The sequence below is a fragment of the Anas acuta genome, chromosome 2 (genome assembly GCF_963932015.1).
Source record: "Anas acuta chromosome 2, bAnaAcu1.1, whole genome shotgun sequence".
Classification (NCBI taxonomy): Eukaryota; Metazoa; Chordata; class Aves; order Anseriformes; family Anatidae; genus Anas; species Anas acuta.
This window is the reverse complement of record NC_088980.1, coordinates 4,489,930-4,504,853: the sequence shown is the minus strand read 5'-3', so window position 1 is coordinate 4,504,853 and position 14,924 is coordinate 4,489,930. Positions and strand designations below refer to the sequence as shown.

Here is a 14,924-nt window from a genome sequence, read left to right as displayed (position 1 = left end):
ATGAAAAATGTATCTCCCTGTTTTTTGTGTGTGGTGTATTTTTTTCCTAGTATTTGTGCTTTAGGGCTGAGATGGTTTAGGAGATTAGGGACAGGATATGGAAGATTTCAGCAGAGGTCAGTTTTTGAGATCAAGCTGTAGCTCTAAGCAAATGAAGAGACTGTTTTATGTTTAATAAAATTAAGTAGATGTCTCAGTCAATCTTTGGGGTTGAATACCTAAAAGTACTCATTCACAGACCAATTTATTGCATTCAACAGTATCAGAGCCCTTTTTTTTCAGTCAGCTCATGATTTTGAAACAACAGAATCAAAACTGGAAGCAAGTTATAATTTATCCCATTGGAAAAACACACATGATCTCTGTGCTAGTCCTTTCTTTTATAGATTGCCAACCAATGCCAAAGATGGTGGCTTTTAAGTTCAATTTGATACAGCTGTTCCTCTGAAGGTCTTTCTTTGGTGTGCCTGGGAGATTTCAAGTTAAATTAGACTACATTGGCATTAAAGGATAGAAAAGACTCAGATTTATCATAGAATCATAGAATATCCCGAGTTGGAAGGTACCCACCAGGATTGTCAAGTCCAACTCTTAGCTCTACACAGAACTACCCAAACACCAAAGCATATGTCTGAGAGCATTGCCCAAATGCTTCTTGAGCTCTGGCAGCTTGGTGCCATGGCCACTGCCCTGGGCAGCCTGTCACAGCAGCCAACCACCCTCTGGGTGCAGAACCTTTCCCTAAGCCCCAGTCTGACCCTCCCCTGTCCCAGCTCCATGCCATTCTCTTGGGTCCTGTTGCTGTCCCCAGAGAGCAGAGCTCAGCGCCTGCCCCTCTGTTCCCTTCGTGAGGGAGATGCAGGCTGCCATGAGGCCTCCCCTTGGCCTGCTCTGCTCAGAGCTCAGCTAAGCAAGGGACTTCAGCAGCTCCTCATGTTTTCCCCTCCAGATTCTTCACCATCTTCATAGCCCTGCTTTGGACACTCTCTGATAGATTGATGTCCTTATAGTATGGAGCCCAGAACTGCACACAGTGCTCAAGGTGAGGCTGCACCAGCACAAAGCAGAGTGGGACAACCTCTTCCCCTGACCATCTAGCACTATTGTGCTTGATGCACCCCAGGTACATTGGACCTGTTGGCTGCTACAGCACACTGTTCGCTTATATTCAACTTGCCATTGACCAGAACCCCCAGATCCCTTTCCACAGGACTGCTCTCCAGCCTCTTGACCCCCAGTCTGTGCATAAATCCAGGACTGCCCCTTCCCAGGTGCAGAATCCAACACTTGCTCTTGTTAAACTTGATATGGTTGGTGATTGCCCAGCCCTCTAATTTGTCAAGATCCTTCTGCAAGGCCTCTCTACCCTCAAAAGTGTCAACAGCTCCTCCCAGTTTTGTGTTGTCCGCAAACTTTGTATACCTGCAAGTCCAGTATCCAAGTAATTTATGAATATATATATATACTATATTATATATAGTATATTATATATATATATATATGTATTTCTATCTCTTGTATTACACAAACCCTTTGCTGTCATCCTAGGAGTTTTTCTACTGCTTGCTGATAACTTTTCTACTTCTGCTGTTTACTAGTAAGTGATATGCTATATTATTCCCGTATTTGAGAAAAGACAAAAGTATAGGAATTTTGTCTGCATTTTAAAGTGTGGAGAGACTCATGTTTGTTGTTTTGGAACACTGAATACAAAAGAAAGATGTTGAACTTGTAGATATTCTCTCATGCCAATCCCACCCTCTTTCCACCCACCCACTTCTAATGCTCCACAACGACTACCTTAGCTAAATAAACCTAAGTAGTGAATCAGCCACTTGATCTTATTACCTGATATTTTTGTTACATAAAAGTACATGAAGAAACACAGAAGCCCTGTGGTCAGGTCAGCTAAAGGAAATGGAAAAATACAGCAGCCTACTAGGAAAAATGAGAAATTATTATGGTACCCTATAGCATAGCTTGTTCACTACAGTAATTAGGAGCAAGCTTTTGGGAGCAAGAACCATATCTACCTTCATTTGCAAAAGTAGGAAGAGCCCTCCAAATTAAATGTCTGCCCAAAAGACATTCATCCAGTTTCTTCTGCTGATAATGTCATCTTGTGTCATCTTGGCCTCCTAATTTTTTAAGCAAAAATACTTAAAACGGGGAATATTTCATGTTATCCTAATGCCTGCACAGGTGCACAAAGAGCAGTCCTGGAAGAAGTCTACATGGAACTGTGTCTCTTGTAACAATACTTGGTGGATCCAAGTGACTAACATTGCTTCTGTTTGTACTAGCAAACTGAACAGTGCCAGAGCTATGACTCCAGCAGAAAACTTTTTTTATCATTAAGTTGACAACACAGTTGCCAGCATGATGTGGCTGGCTTTCCTTGTTGCTCAGAGAGGTAGGCATCCCAAGCAACTCTTCAGAGATGCAGAGAGGAATTTCAACACATCAAGCTTTTTGGATGAAACACTGAAGCTGAGAGCTGAGAACCTAGTTTTCACGTCAGTTGCAAGAGTGGCATGTTGTTTTACACTGGTTTCTTGCTTGTGTTGATGGAAGACAACTAGCTAAATTTCCATTCATATATTGGTTCCACCACTGTGTGTATAGAAAAGCTGAGCCTACATGGTTTTGGGCTAAATATTTTTCTCTTGAACAGCACATACTGCTTTAGACACTTGTATAGGCACCACAGCATTTTATTTTAGTGTGGTCTCATGGCCCCATAGTCCCAAAATCCTTGTTGAACATGGAGGAAAATACAATAGATTTTGCTAGAGAATTAAAAGAGAATTAAAAGAGAATTAAAAGTATACTTTCTGTCATCATTTGGAGCCATGCTCAGTTGAATGCTCACTACTGCTGATCCCAATAATATGTTTCCCAGATGCAATCAATAAGCATAATAGAAAATACCAATATACTATTTATAATGTTTTTCTTCTCTTGTTGACAATTAGTGTATTAAAAGCCAATCTGAATGTTTATTAGCATGTGTCATTGCATGCCATCTGTCCCTTGGCACTGATAGCACAACCATCGCTGATTATATGCATCATCTACCTTTATTTCCCTTTATTTATTTATTTATTTATTTTAAGTGATTCCTTTTTATTAAGAAAATTTTTCAAGCTTTAATTCCCTATATTGAATACACGTATGTATAGTTCCTACAGAACTGTTTGAATTCTTACTCATTTACACATTTCTGCCTTATGTATATGTTACTCAGCATGCCCAAAAGGTAAACAGAATTTCTGACTGCTTTCAGAGCAGTGAATGTGCAGAGCAGTGAACACTAAGGCCCTGGCTATGGATCACCCAAGGACTGCTCTGAGAGCTCTGTGGCACCCATGTCCTTTACATTGCCAGATTTGCTTCTTACCAGAAATTCTTGACGCAAGACAAGGACTGGTGCACTCAACATCCCATCCAAATGAGAGCTAGGAACGTGTCTCTTCTGCCCTTTTATTTTTCCTTGGCCATGCAAAGTCCCAGTGGTTTGTCAATCCATTTGTGTTTGCTTTTAAAGCACAAGGCTTAATCACTCAGTAACTACTGGAAGTCTTCCAAATACCAGTTAAACCCGAGTCTGAAATATTCAATTTTTTCCCTTTTAAAATTTTCAAAACAATGCAAGAAATCTGCTTTCACTTTATATCCTCAACAGGCTATATATCACTGAAGAATTTCTGTTTCTTATTTTCTAGGACTCTTTTTTTGTCTCTATGCATTGTCTTCACAGAAACTGTGATTGAGACTATCTTGCTTTAACTTGACTTTTTATGAGTACATTTTCTGAAGCGCAGCAAAATGTCTTTCTTTCTTTCTTTCTTTTTTTTTTTTTTTTTTTTTTTTTTTTTTTTAACCTGTGTAACTTCTTAGAGTAATAATAAAAAACAAATGGTGTGGCCCCTCAAAACTGGAGCTTTGGTTCCCAGTCCTATTTTCCTGTGACCATACACAAGGGAAGTTCTGCTGTGCTGGGAAACTTAAAGCAGAGAGTGGGCTTGCCACATAGCAAGAAAGGACTTAGTGTATTATTTGCATGACATACTGTTGTTCTAAAGAGAGTTTATATGTTATTTAATGTCTTTGAGTGTAGGCTTTGCTGTAGATCATGGCTGCTGTGGTTGGTGGCAGAATGACTAACCATGAATCTGCAATTTGGAGTGTATGGGAGGATTACACTGGCAAGGAACATCTTTTAAGAGTACTTTTAGGTTTCAATCAAGGGCCCAGGGCCAACACGTTCACACCACAAGCAGGGGGAAGCAGACAATGTTTTAGAAGAGAATTGGACCTTGGAGTAAGTTACTGCATAAAAGCCCATTCATTATGTCTGCTTTTTAAAGAATTGATACTAGGACCACAAATGTATTGCCAGAAGGGTAGCCTTATAACACCAGCTGCTCTCTCCAAAACACAACAACAATGCTTTTTGTCTGTTATTCTTCTGTAGTACACCACCATAGATAGATTCATTGTTTTCTTCTCTTGGATCATTTCCAATTATTGTATTGGAAGAATCAATGCTGGCAAATGTTATCACTAGGGCTCCAAACTTACTATTCTTAAATTCTTTAAGTTCCCCATTTCAATAGAGTAACTGCTTATTTACATCTGGGTAAACAGGTTTGTAATCAGACCCAGGGATGTTAGTTTCATATTTTCAGGTGTTAGAGGAAAAATGCAGCTGGAAACTGTAAGTTCACCAAGTTTATATCTAGCCGATTATTTTATTCTAATTTTAACCTGTGGTAAGAAAAAGGAGAAAAAAAAAAAAAAAAAAGCTGGTTATTTTGAGTTCACTCTGTTTTTGTTCTTATGAATAACTTGTATATTACTTTGCCAAATGGCACTGTAAATCCACGATGGAAAACGTTATGCAGAACCTCTCATTTCACTTCAGAATAGATACAGCTCCTCGTGGAAGAGAACACTTGATTTAAAACTGATGCAACTCAAAACTAAGACACTTAGACTTATCGTGTTTGACAAATAATAAAAGATGCTAAGTGTGCAGGAAATAGCAACGTCATAATACAGAAATACAGTCAGAGAAAACCCACATAAAGACATTTATTTTTCTTAATACTTACATATGACATATTGTGGCTGGAACAACTGTTATGAACTACATTGTTCTAAATGTAGTCTAAATCTAGATGGAGACAGACTGGAAAGAATTCAGAGAAACAGCAAAAGCTATGAAAGAGCTAAGATTTATGATAAAAAATAAGTGTTTTAAATAACCTAATCCAACAATGGTTGAAGGGCCTAGGAGCAATCTTAAAGTAATGAGCAGGGTAAGTGCAGCAGGGGAAAAGGGATTCTGCACTATTAATGCAGCAGAACTTAATCAGGAAGATGGAACAGAATGGAATAAGAAACTAATAATTTAAATGTACAATGAACAGCTTTATAATGGTGACATTTGGCATGTTCTCAGTTTTCCAAGGGTATTAAAATAACTTCAAACTTAAGAGGTCTAAGTCCAGGTTGGACAGACGATTATAAAAATACTGTAGGTAGTAAGCAAGGACAGAGTCAATATATAAATACTGCAGTTAGAATAAAGTCATAACAATCTGAAAGTATTTACTTACTCAATGTCTGAGTCTAGATATTATTTCTGAGATTTTTTTTTTTTTTGGAAAAAGAAATAAACTGACCCTTTCAATATGCTTTTTTTTTTTTTTTTTTTTTTTTTTTTTCAGTTTCATATATAATTGGAATTGTCCATAATAATTGGCTGTTGAACAAAATATAATATTACTGATTACACTTTCCTTGGAAGTTCTCCAAACCTTCTGCTTCCAAAATGAATTAATACATAGTTCTGTGAAAGAATATGTGACAAATATATGGTATTTTTTTTGTTGTTGCAAAGTTTTTTTCCAGCTGTTATTTGCAACTGTGCCTTAGCAGCAAAATATAGTGGGACTCAGGCAGCATATTATGCAGCAGGTTGTCTAGAAATCTGAACTGGGTTTCACCTCATGTATTAAGACACCTAAATGTAGGTGCCAACATCTAAATGTCTACATGGAAACGCACCATCTGCAGTTACAATTCATGGATAGCTGGCCAGTACAACCAGGGGAGTCTAAAGAACAATTTATTTTATCAAATGCATGCATTTTCTACAACATAAGCTTAATAAGTCCATAGGCTCCACTGTTTTTACTAAATGATTCATTTGCCATTCTAAACAGAAATACTGGCATACAGGAGATCTGCAAATGTGCAGACAGGCAATTGGTGATCAGGTGGGAGAAGGAATATCAAATGTCCTTGAAACAAAAATATGCCAACTTGATGCATGTATTAAAGTAGCTGAGTAAAAAACCCAAATGTCAACTGAATATAAGAAGTTTTGGGGCAGCTAGTTTACATGTCGATATCAATATTGAGATTTCTGTGTTTTTCTTGTTGTTATTGTCTTTGTTTTTATAGCTGAATACCATCAGAAATAGCCATTAAAAAATAAAAATAAAAATAAGAATAAAAAATAAATAAAAATAAAAATAAATAAAAATAATAAAAATAAAAATCATGAGGTTCTTAACAACTGCAAAGATTTTGTTATATATGATATATTCTTCAGCATTCTTCTTTTGGCAAATTTGCTAGTACTGAATTAACAGAAGAAATATCTTCCATGAAAGGCTCTGAAACTGAAAATTAGCAGTTTGTTTCATACAATAGAAAAGGAGTGAGGTGAGGGATCTGGGAAGAAAAATGACTTACAATAGGTCCCAGTTAAGGAAAGGTGAAGGAAAGTTCAGGATGTGTGCTGTACAGGATGTGCGAGGTAAGGTTGCATAGGTCAAGATTTGAGACAGAAGATACAAGATGATGAGAGCCCAAATGAGACCTGCCTTTCTGTGGTTCGACAGAAGAAGTCACTTCCAGTAATATATTTATGGACTTAAGGGGAGTTGGCTAATGATATGACTCTCTCTCCCAATAATGTGGACATGTATGTGCTGCCTATGAAACTTTGCAACTTACCTTTAGATCCACAAAGGGAGGTGAAAAGAAGAAACCGAACTGAGCACACTGAGATTTCGAGTTGCCATGTCTGCGTGCCACTTGCACAGGAGTGGCAGCTGGAAAATGAGCATATGTGAAGTTAAGATGTAGAAAGGGAAACATTAGGTAAGTGGTGATGTGAGTCATTCTGACACACCATTAACTATGTTTCCAACCCTGGAAGGAGACTCTGTCAGTCTTGTATGTTTGTTAATGTGGAAAGCACTAGCATAAGCCTGCATGTGTGTCAGAGAGCCTTCCTAAGAGAATTAGGTGAGACTGAAGTGATTCCTTATGGCCTAGCTACACTTCATACTCTCCTGGTAAGAGAAACACTATGGGATGAAAGCTCACCAAGTGTGATATGAAGTTTGGGACCCACATCAGCTTTAGTTATCTGAAAATAAAGGAGCAGCTTCCTCTGTAGGGAACGGATTTCTAGTGGAATATGTCCCTGCCCATAGCAGGGGGATTGGAATTAGATGATCTTTGAGGTCCCTTCCAACCCAAACCATTTTATGATTCTATGATTCTGTGATTTTATGAGAGGTCGGTACTACCAGAGAATGGCTAGTGCCCCCTCTTTTGGACAATATATTGGAACAGGGTTCACCTAGCTCTGACCATATCGGTGCTTGTTGTCAAAAAAGGAGACCCAGACAACTGTCTTTTACTTGGACATTGATTCTAGCTTCCCACACATCTAGCCTAAATACCTAGGAAATTTGACAATATCACTGGATACCTGACATATCCACAGAAGGCTGTCAGATGTGAAGGGAGACAGTACAAGAGATTCAGGAGACCCAAACATTTGTGGCATAGCTGCCAGAGGCCAGGCAAGAGACACTGCAATGCATAAAATTGTGCTTGGAACTTGTGATTATGCAGATGAATTATGGCATGTACAGGTCCACTGACCAACTCCTGGTGTCCACTGACTATGCTGACTAAATTCATTGGGCAATATGGGTAAAATTCAGTTTGTTGCTGATATAAACCTGCTGATCCACTAGCATTTTTCTACACCCATGTCCACTGAAGAATTGAAGACAATGTTAGAAATCTTTTGGTTTTCTTCTTTTCACCTCTGTAAACTGGACATACAAGTGTTTCTGGGTAAGCCTGCTCTGTCTGCTGTTGATGGGAAACATATGTGCAGAAAATACACTGGAGAAACTGTTCAAGAACATGTTATTCAAGCACAAACATTATTTATGTGATCCTGCCAAAGATAGCAAGACTTTAGGTACTTGGCTGGGTATTCTCTGGGCAATTCAAACCAAAGTGTACCCACCACTGATGACAAAAGTTCCTGTAAGCATAAAAGATATTTCTCGTTTAGGACTTCATTATGTGTTTCTCCCCTTCTTTCATAGATTTTATGGCTGGAACAAGACACTTTGAGCATCTATGCTGTAAAAATCAATGCAAATGAAAGTTTGGAGAATCAGAAAGAACTGATAAATTCTTCAGCCTAAACTCAGTAGACATCAGACAGATTTTAAAATGCCTACAGAACTTGGTAAGAAAGACAAGTTATCCTTATGATAAATGCATAATAAAATCTAAATCAGGACAGTTCTCTGTTGCCCTGATAGGAAAATGAAGGACCTACATCAAGAACAGACAAGATTGAATGGCCAGAAGAAGACACACTTTTAGAAGTGATTTATCATGTCAACAATGACTCTACATAACCCAGTTTTCCAGAAACCCTTCAAGTCCTCAGGGCTTCAGGAAAGCACCTATGAGAGAAAAAGATAAAGCTAATTTGGTCGAGTGCTCTCTAACGTTTAGGAACCGCTCCATGAGAATACACTGTCTGTGAAATCAGTTTGCAGTTGCCATAACAAAGGTAGCTTAGCAAACAATCAATAGGACAGAATAGTGAATGTCTAAATATTCATACTCCAGTGTAATTTGTTTTAATGAAGTCATATTGAGGGCAATATGTCTGGGAGAGAAGACTGAAAGTTTTATGTGTGGGAGGAGAGAAATTTGTCTGGCAAATTGCAAGTGAAGCATCAGTAACTAGCTCAACATAAACTTCCAAAAAAGAAGCCAGTGCAACTTTTAGATGTGTACAGAGAACATTCCATAGAAAATGGGAAATGACCTTGCCTCTTTAAACTACACCAGTTGAAACATTTGTAAAATGATGTATCCAGCTCTGGAGTACACATTTCTGGAAAAACGTCTAAACAGTGGAGATAGTTCAAAGGAGAGCTGCAAATGCAATCCATGACAGGAAAATAAATCTTTCAATATGGGGTCTAAGAAGCATAACTTTTCAGTTTGTTTCAGGCATAACACCGTCTAATGAAAAAGCTCCTGGTTCACCAGTTGAAGCAGTCCCAATATCTCCACCTTGAACTACCTTGCCAATCTATCTGAGGAGGCTGGAGAGTTCTTCTAGCAGACTGTGTCCTAATTGTCAAGAATATTCAAAATAGTGGTAATGACTTGATGACCTTTACAAAGACAAAGATGGTTGGAAACCCAAGTTGTGGTTGGTCTTCATAGTTGCATGGCACTAAGGGGACTGTAGTCTGGAAGGCAAGCTTGATATGCTCAGAGGCTAGAACTCAAGCTTTGGGCTCATGTTCTAAGCAATGAAGAAACTTTTCCATGTGGATAGAAAAGATGCTAATGGATGTATTATTTTAAGAGAAACTATTTAGCAAGACCTGCTGAACTTCAGCTAACATTTGGGTCTCAGACAACTTGTGCAACAATGACACCAGCCAAAACTCTGCCTGTATGTGCAAGCAGTAATGGTCAGCTGTTTCTTTTCTGTTTACTTCCATTGAGGTTCCCTTTGTAAGAATGTCTGCCATTTTTCCCTTCACCATACTCTATCCTGTTATAATTATTTTATGCAACTCAAATCTCTAGTGGTGTATAACTGAAGACAACAGGATCACATCCTAATCCAGATCTGTAGATGTTCTGCTAATAGAACTACCACTGCTCTGTAGTTGCAGAAACTGTCCCAGACTTTTAAGAAGTTCATCTGTGTTTTAAGAAGCATTGGAGGCTTCTGTTTCCAGACCAGTCAATATAAGAAGTCTTCACAGCTAGTGTTTGCATTCATACAGTTGACCTACAAGTCCAAGGTGCATGGTTATTCTAACCTGCCAAATTCTAAAGGTTTTCAGGCCCCAGAAAATCATCCAATCTCACCATTGTTTTTCTCTCACCATTGATCCACCCATTATGAGAAAGTGATTTATAGAATACCTTTTAGACCCTGTTATATGTCTGCATTGCAAACAACCAGATGAGCAGAGACACATCCTTCTAGGACACACATCCTTCTTGCAGCAAATTTTGAAGTGTGTGATCATTACATGTATTTTCATCCTCCTTTCCAAAGTTGAATCAGATCGGGGGAGAGAAGCAGGGGCTAAATCTTTGCCTCAGAAATTCCTCAGAAACTGAGTCAAACCCTGAGTAGTTCTGGATGTCATTTCACTAGGGAGCTTCCTCTTTTTCTTTCAAGACATCAGAGAGCATTCAGTAGGTGATTCTCACTTTTCTTCCTGCACAGCCATGGAAAAACAGGGATGTGCAGCCCCTGCCTACTAAGAAAATCAGTCCCCATCCTAATTTATGTTGACCTGATCCAACTCTTATGCAAGTCAACTGTGTTTCATTTACATCCCCTTTTCCCTGTGAGCTGAGGCAAGTAGATACCCAATCCCAAAGTATTGCAGAAATCTTGGGGAGGTGATTCTTCTCTATGAGGAAAAGTACGGTTATTTGAAACGGATCTTCAGTTTAGAGGAGAAAAAACGTCCAATTTTATTTATTTATTTATTTTATGTGTTGGCAAGGTTTTGGTAGCAGAGGGGCTGCAGGGGTGGCCACTGTGAGCAGAGCCCAGCAGCTGTCCCTTGTCAAACCAGAATGAGCTCCAGCTGGCTCCAAAAGAGACCTGCCACTGGCCAGAGCTCAGCTGTGAGTGATACTGGTTGGGCCTCTGCAAGAGCAGATTTAAGGGGAAAAATCTGCTGTGCTACAGCAGCTAGGAGAGGAACACAAGAAATTAGAGAAATCCAGCCCTGCAGTTCCCAAGGTGAGTGCAGCAGGAGGGCAGAAGGTGCTCCAGGCATGGAGCATAAGTTCCTCTGTGGCCTAGGGAGAGGCCCCTGGTGGAGCAGGCTGTCCCCCTGCACCCATGGGTCCCACATGGAGCAGATCTCCACGCTGCAGCTCATGGAGGAGCCCCCGGTGGAGCAGGTGGATGTGGCTTGGAGGAGGCTGCGGCCCATGGAGAGCCCCTGCAGGAGCAGGCCCCGGGCCAGAGCTGCAGCCCGTGGAGAGGAGCCCACACAGGAGCAGGGGGCTGGGGGGAGCTGCTGCCCACCCGTGGGGGACCCATGCTGGAGCAGTTTGCTCCTGGGGGATGGACCCCATGGGACAGAGCCGTGTGGGAGCAGTTCTTGAGGAGCTGCTGCCTGTGGGCAGCTGCTGCAGGCTCAGTTTTGGAAGGATGGCATGTGGGAGGGACCCCGTGTGGAGCAGGGGCAGAGAGGGACCATGAGGGAGCGGCAGGGATGAAGCCTCAGAGACTGACAGCAGCCTCCAGTCCCTGTCTCCCTGTGCCACTTGGGAGAGGAGGGAGGGGAGAGTGGATGGGGGGAAGGTGTTTTTAATTTGCTTTTAGTTTCTCACTGCTCTAGTCTGTTAGCAATAGGCAATAAATTACATTAATCTCCCTACGCTGAGTCTATTTTGCCTGTGATGGTAGTTGGTGGGTGTTCTTCCTGTCCTTATCTCAGCCCTTGAGTGCTCTGCTGCTATATGTTTTCTTCTGAAGAGGGGGATGAGAGAGTGCTGTGCTGGAGTTCAGCTGTCCAGCAGGGTGAAACCACTCTTCTTTGTTCAGAAAGTCTCCCCTGTTGAATGTGACCCTCTTTCTGTATGTACACACTCACTGAAGATACATAAAGCTTCCTACCACGTAATCCATATGACAATGTAGGAATGCAGAGCAAGGCTGGATCTTGAAACTACAATTTCTTGCAGGATTATTTAAGGCTGCCCCTATTAATTTATATTCAGAGGCTTATTTAAGTCACTGCCAGTATTAACTGATATTTAGATTTTAAATGAATATGCCTAGTGGTGACATGATTTTATGTAGGTTTTGTCTTACAAGACTTCTTATCTGAATCTGTTCCATCCTTCATGATACATGCCAGTGGTTTTTATTCTGCTTCTTAACTCACTTTCTGGTATTTAACAGATTGACACAATGCTTATATGTCTATATACTGTAGTTCTCTAAGAAGAGAGCTACATACAAAAATATTGCTTGCACCATTCTCAGGAATTCGGATAGCCCCAGTGGAAGAAAAAGAAGCTTGGAAAACTGCATAAGGTAAAACCACATGGACACTTTCACGGCAGAGTATAAATACTTAGTCTGGAATTGTTGAGAGCTCTGCAAACCCTGGCTGGGAATATAAATATCCCAGCTTCCACTGAATGAAAGGAATGAATGTGACGCTACTGAAATTAAGGGTGTGGCTCAGCTCTCTTTATGCCACACAGCTGAAGTGGGTTCCTCTCTGGATGTCTTTTACCATCCTTTAAAGGAAAGTTTCTCCCCTGGTAGCTGAGACACAGCACCACATGATGTGCACATTCATAATCTATTCCTGTCCAAGCCAGTGGGTTTATTGTAATCACTGCTGGGTAAGCATGTTTGAGCCTCCTCTGAACACAGATCCTGACCCTAATTTACCTGTGAGATGGGGAATGTCCACTGCATGGATGACTCTAGAAGCAGGCATGTCTTAAACTGATAGAGTAAGCTCTGTAAAAGCTCATTTTATGCCAGCACTGCTTTTTCCTGTCCTGAGGCAGCATCAATGAAGCAGTGTGAATGCTCTCAGTGTCACTGAGGTGCTAGCATGCCCTTACAGAGTGCAAATCCACATGCACTTAACACCCTGGTGAGATGAGAAAATAATTATATAACCACAAAACAGATAGATGACTTTGAGGAAAAGCCAACTCTTTTAATGCTTCCTCCATGTAGATCTTAGCTTTGTTTCTCTGAAGGAAAACTGAGACTTAACATAATTTAAAGCATTTTTGTTCGTTTGTTTTTCTTTAGTTTTGCATCTCAGACTACTTCTGTAGCAACTTAGCTTATTTTTATTTGGAAAACTTTCAAAAGAGACTCCATGATTCTGCACAATTATGTTTTTCTGCTAGGAAGTAAAAGAGTGATCCCTATATGTATATCCATATTACAAGTGTGAATTTACAGAATCAAGAATGAGACATTGCTACATTTACTTACGATTACCACTGCATGGAATAATTAATTTATTTCAGTCTGTTTTTATTTTTTTACATTTAGGTGGGATCCGAAGTCATAATGATGGTTAGATATTTGCAGTGATCATTATCATGTAGTGATAGAGCTGAAGGTTACTCACAATATTTACTTCACTTCTAATTAGTTGGCTTCAATGCTGATGGCTTTGCAGGTGTCATCGTGTTCTCATTTCGAGATAAAAACAAGCCATACCAAAAGGTAACTCTCACTCTTGGCATATGAGTCTAGCTTCAGATGAACAGGATTTTCAAACCTGGAAAGAAAGAGTATCTGTGTGATAAAAATGAGGGAGAGAAAAGAATAGATGAAAGGAGAAAGGAAGGGAAGGGTGCTCAAGCAAATGGCTACATACAAATGTACATTACAAAATGTTGGTGATCCCAAAGAAGACATAGTAAAAAATACTCAGCAAAAGGCTGGACAGTGTTTAAAGCCAGTTATGGTATCCATATAGGCATAGGGATGAAACTATACAATGTGCCTTCAAAGGTTCACAAATGCCCAATGTTATTCTTCCTGCCTATCCAGAAATGGAAAGACAGTTGCTACCTTCAAAAAAGAGTGAGAAGACAGTGTATAGGAGAGTTTTATCACCGAAAATGCATCAGGAGACTGTGCAGTGAACTCAGAGTATTAGTGTGAGCTGTTCTGTGTGTTGGCTGTGCCAGAGACAACCCCTCTCCACTCACTTGAGAATAAAGAAATGCTTAAATATAGGCAGTTTCTTGATCTGAGATACTCACTGAAAGGGGCTGTGTTGTAATTTCACCTAATTTAAACTATCCAGAAGTAAAGCACTGGGTTCATACTGATCGCCTGAGGTCCCTCTACTGCCAGTAGAAGAAGACAGACACTTTCCAAAAGTTGTGTCACCCTGGTATGTAGCAGAAGAAAGGTAGAACCTCCTCGTGGTGGAGGTCATTGCATTGCCTCCAAATCCACCCTATAGACCCATCTTCAGTCATTTCAGACCCAGATCACTAGGGGATTTTCAGGGTGCCAAATATGTAATGAATAATCATGTCCTGTCTTGCCATAGCTGTGCAAGAGCAAATGGCACTGAATGCAAACAGTATGAGATGCAGTGTAAAAAAGGACAAATTGTAGCACAAGGACTACCAGATACTTTGCCTACATGTGCTCATATACTGGACTTCATAGGTTCACGCTCTATTAAGGAACTAAATTTCCTGAGGCTCATTAGACTTACTCGTATGTGTTCTGGTTAATCATAAGGCTAAATATAGTGCTTCCTGATGAAATACAAGCACTAGAAAACATACTCAGTCTGGAATAGTTCAAGTCCACAAGACCATAAGCAATTCCCAGTTGTGACATACATCGTTGTTACATCCAAAACAGTCAATGTTGGCAGATCTTCTTACTGCTTTCCCAGTGCCACTCTGCTCTTTTCTTCTTCCAGGAGAATTACAGTACATCTTGCTAATAATTTGTGTCACAACATACATAGTACTGAAATTCCCTTTGAAGTAAAAATCTAGCTGTGATCAGT

At 40.0% G+C, this 14,924-nt stretch overlaps 1 long non-coding RNA gene across 1 annotated transcript in view; it reads right to left on the bottom strand.

Moving 5' to 3' along the window:
- Positions 1 to 13,398: 13,398 nt before the first annotated feature.
- The window catches only part of LOC137852048 (uncharacterized), a 12,092-nt gene continuing 10,566 nt past the window's right edge, over positions 13,399 to 14,924 (bottom strand). The window contains exon 4 of the long non-coding RNA XR_011093631.1: positions 13,399 to 13,664. This is a non-coding gene — a long non-coding RNA (uncharacterized lncRNA). The remainder of the gene's footprint in view (positions 13,665 to 14,924) is intronic.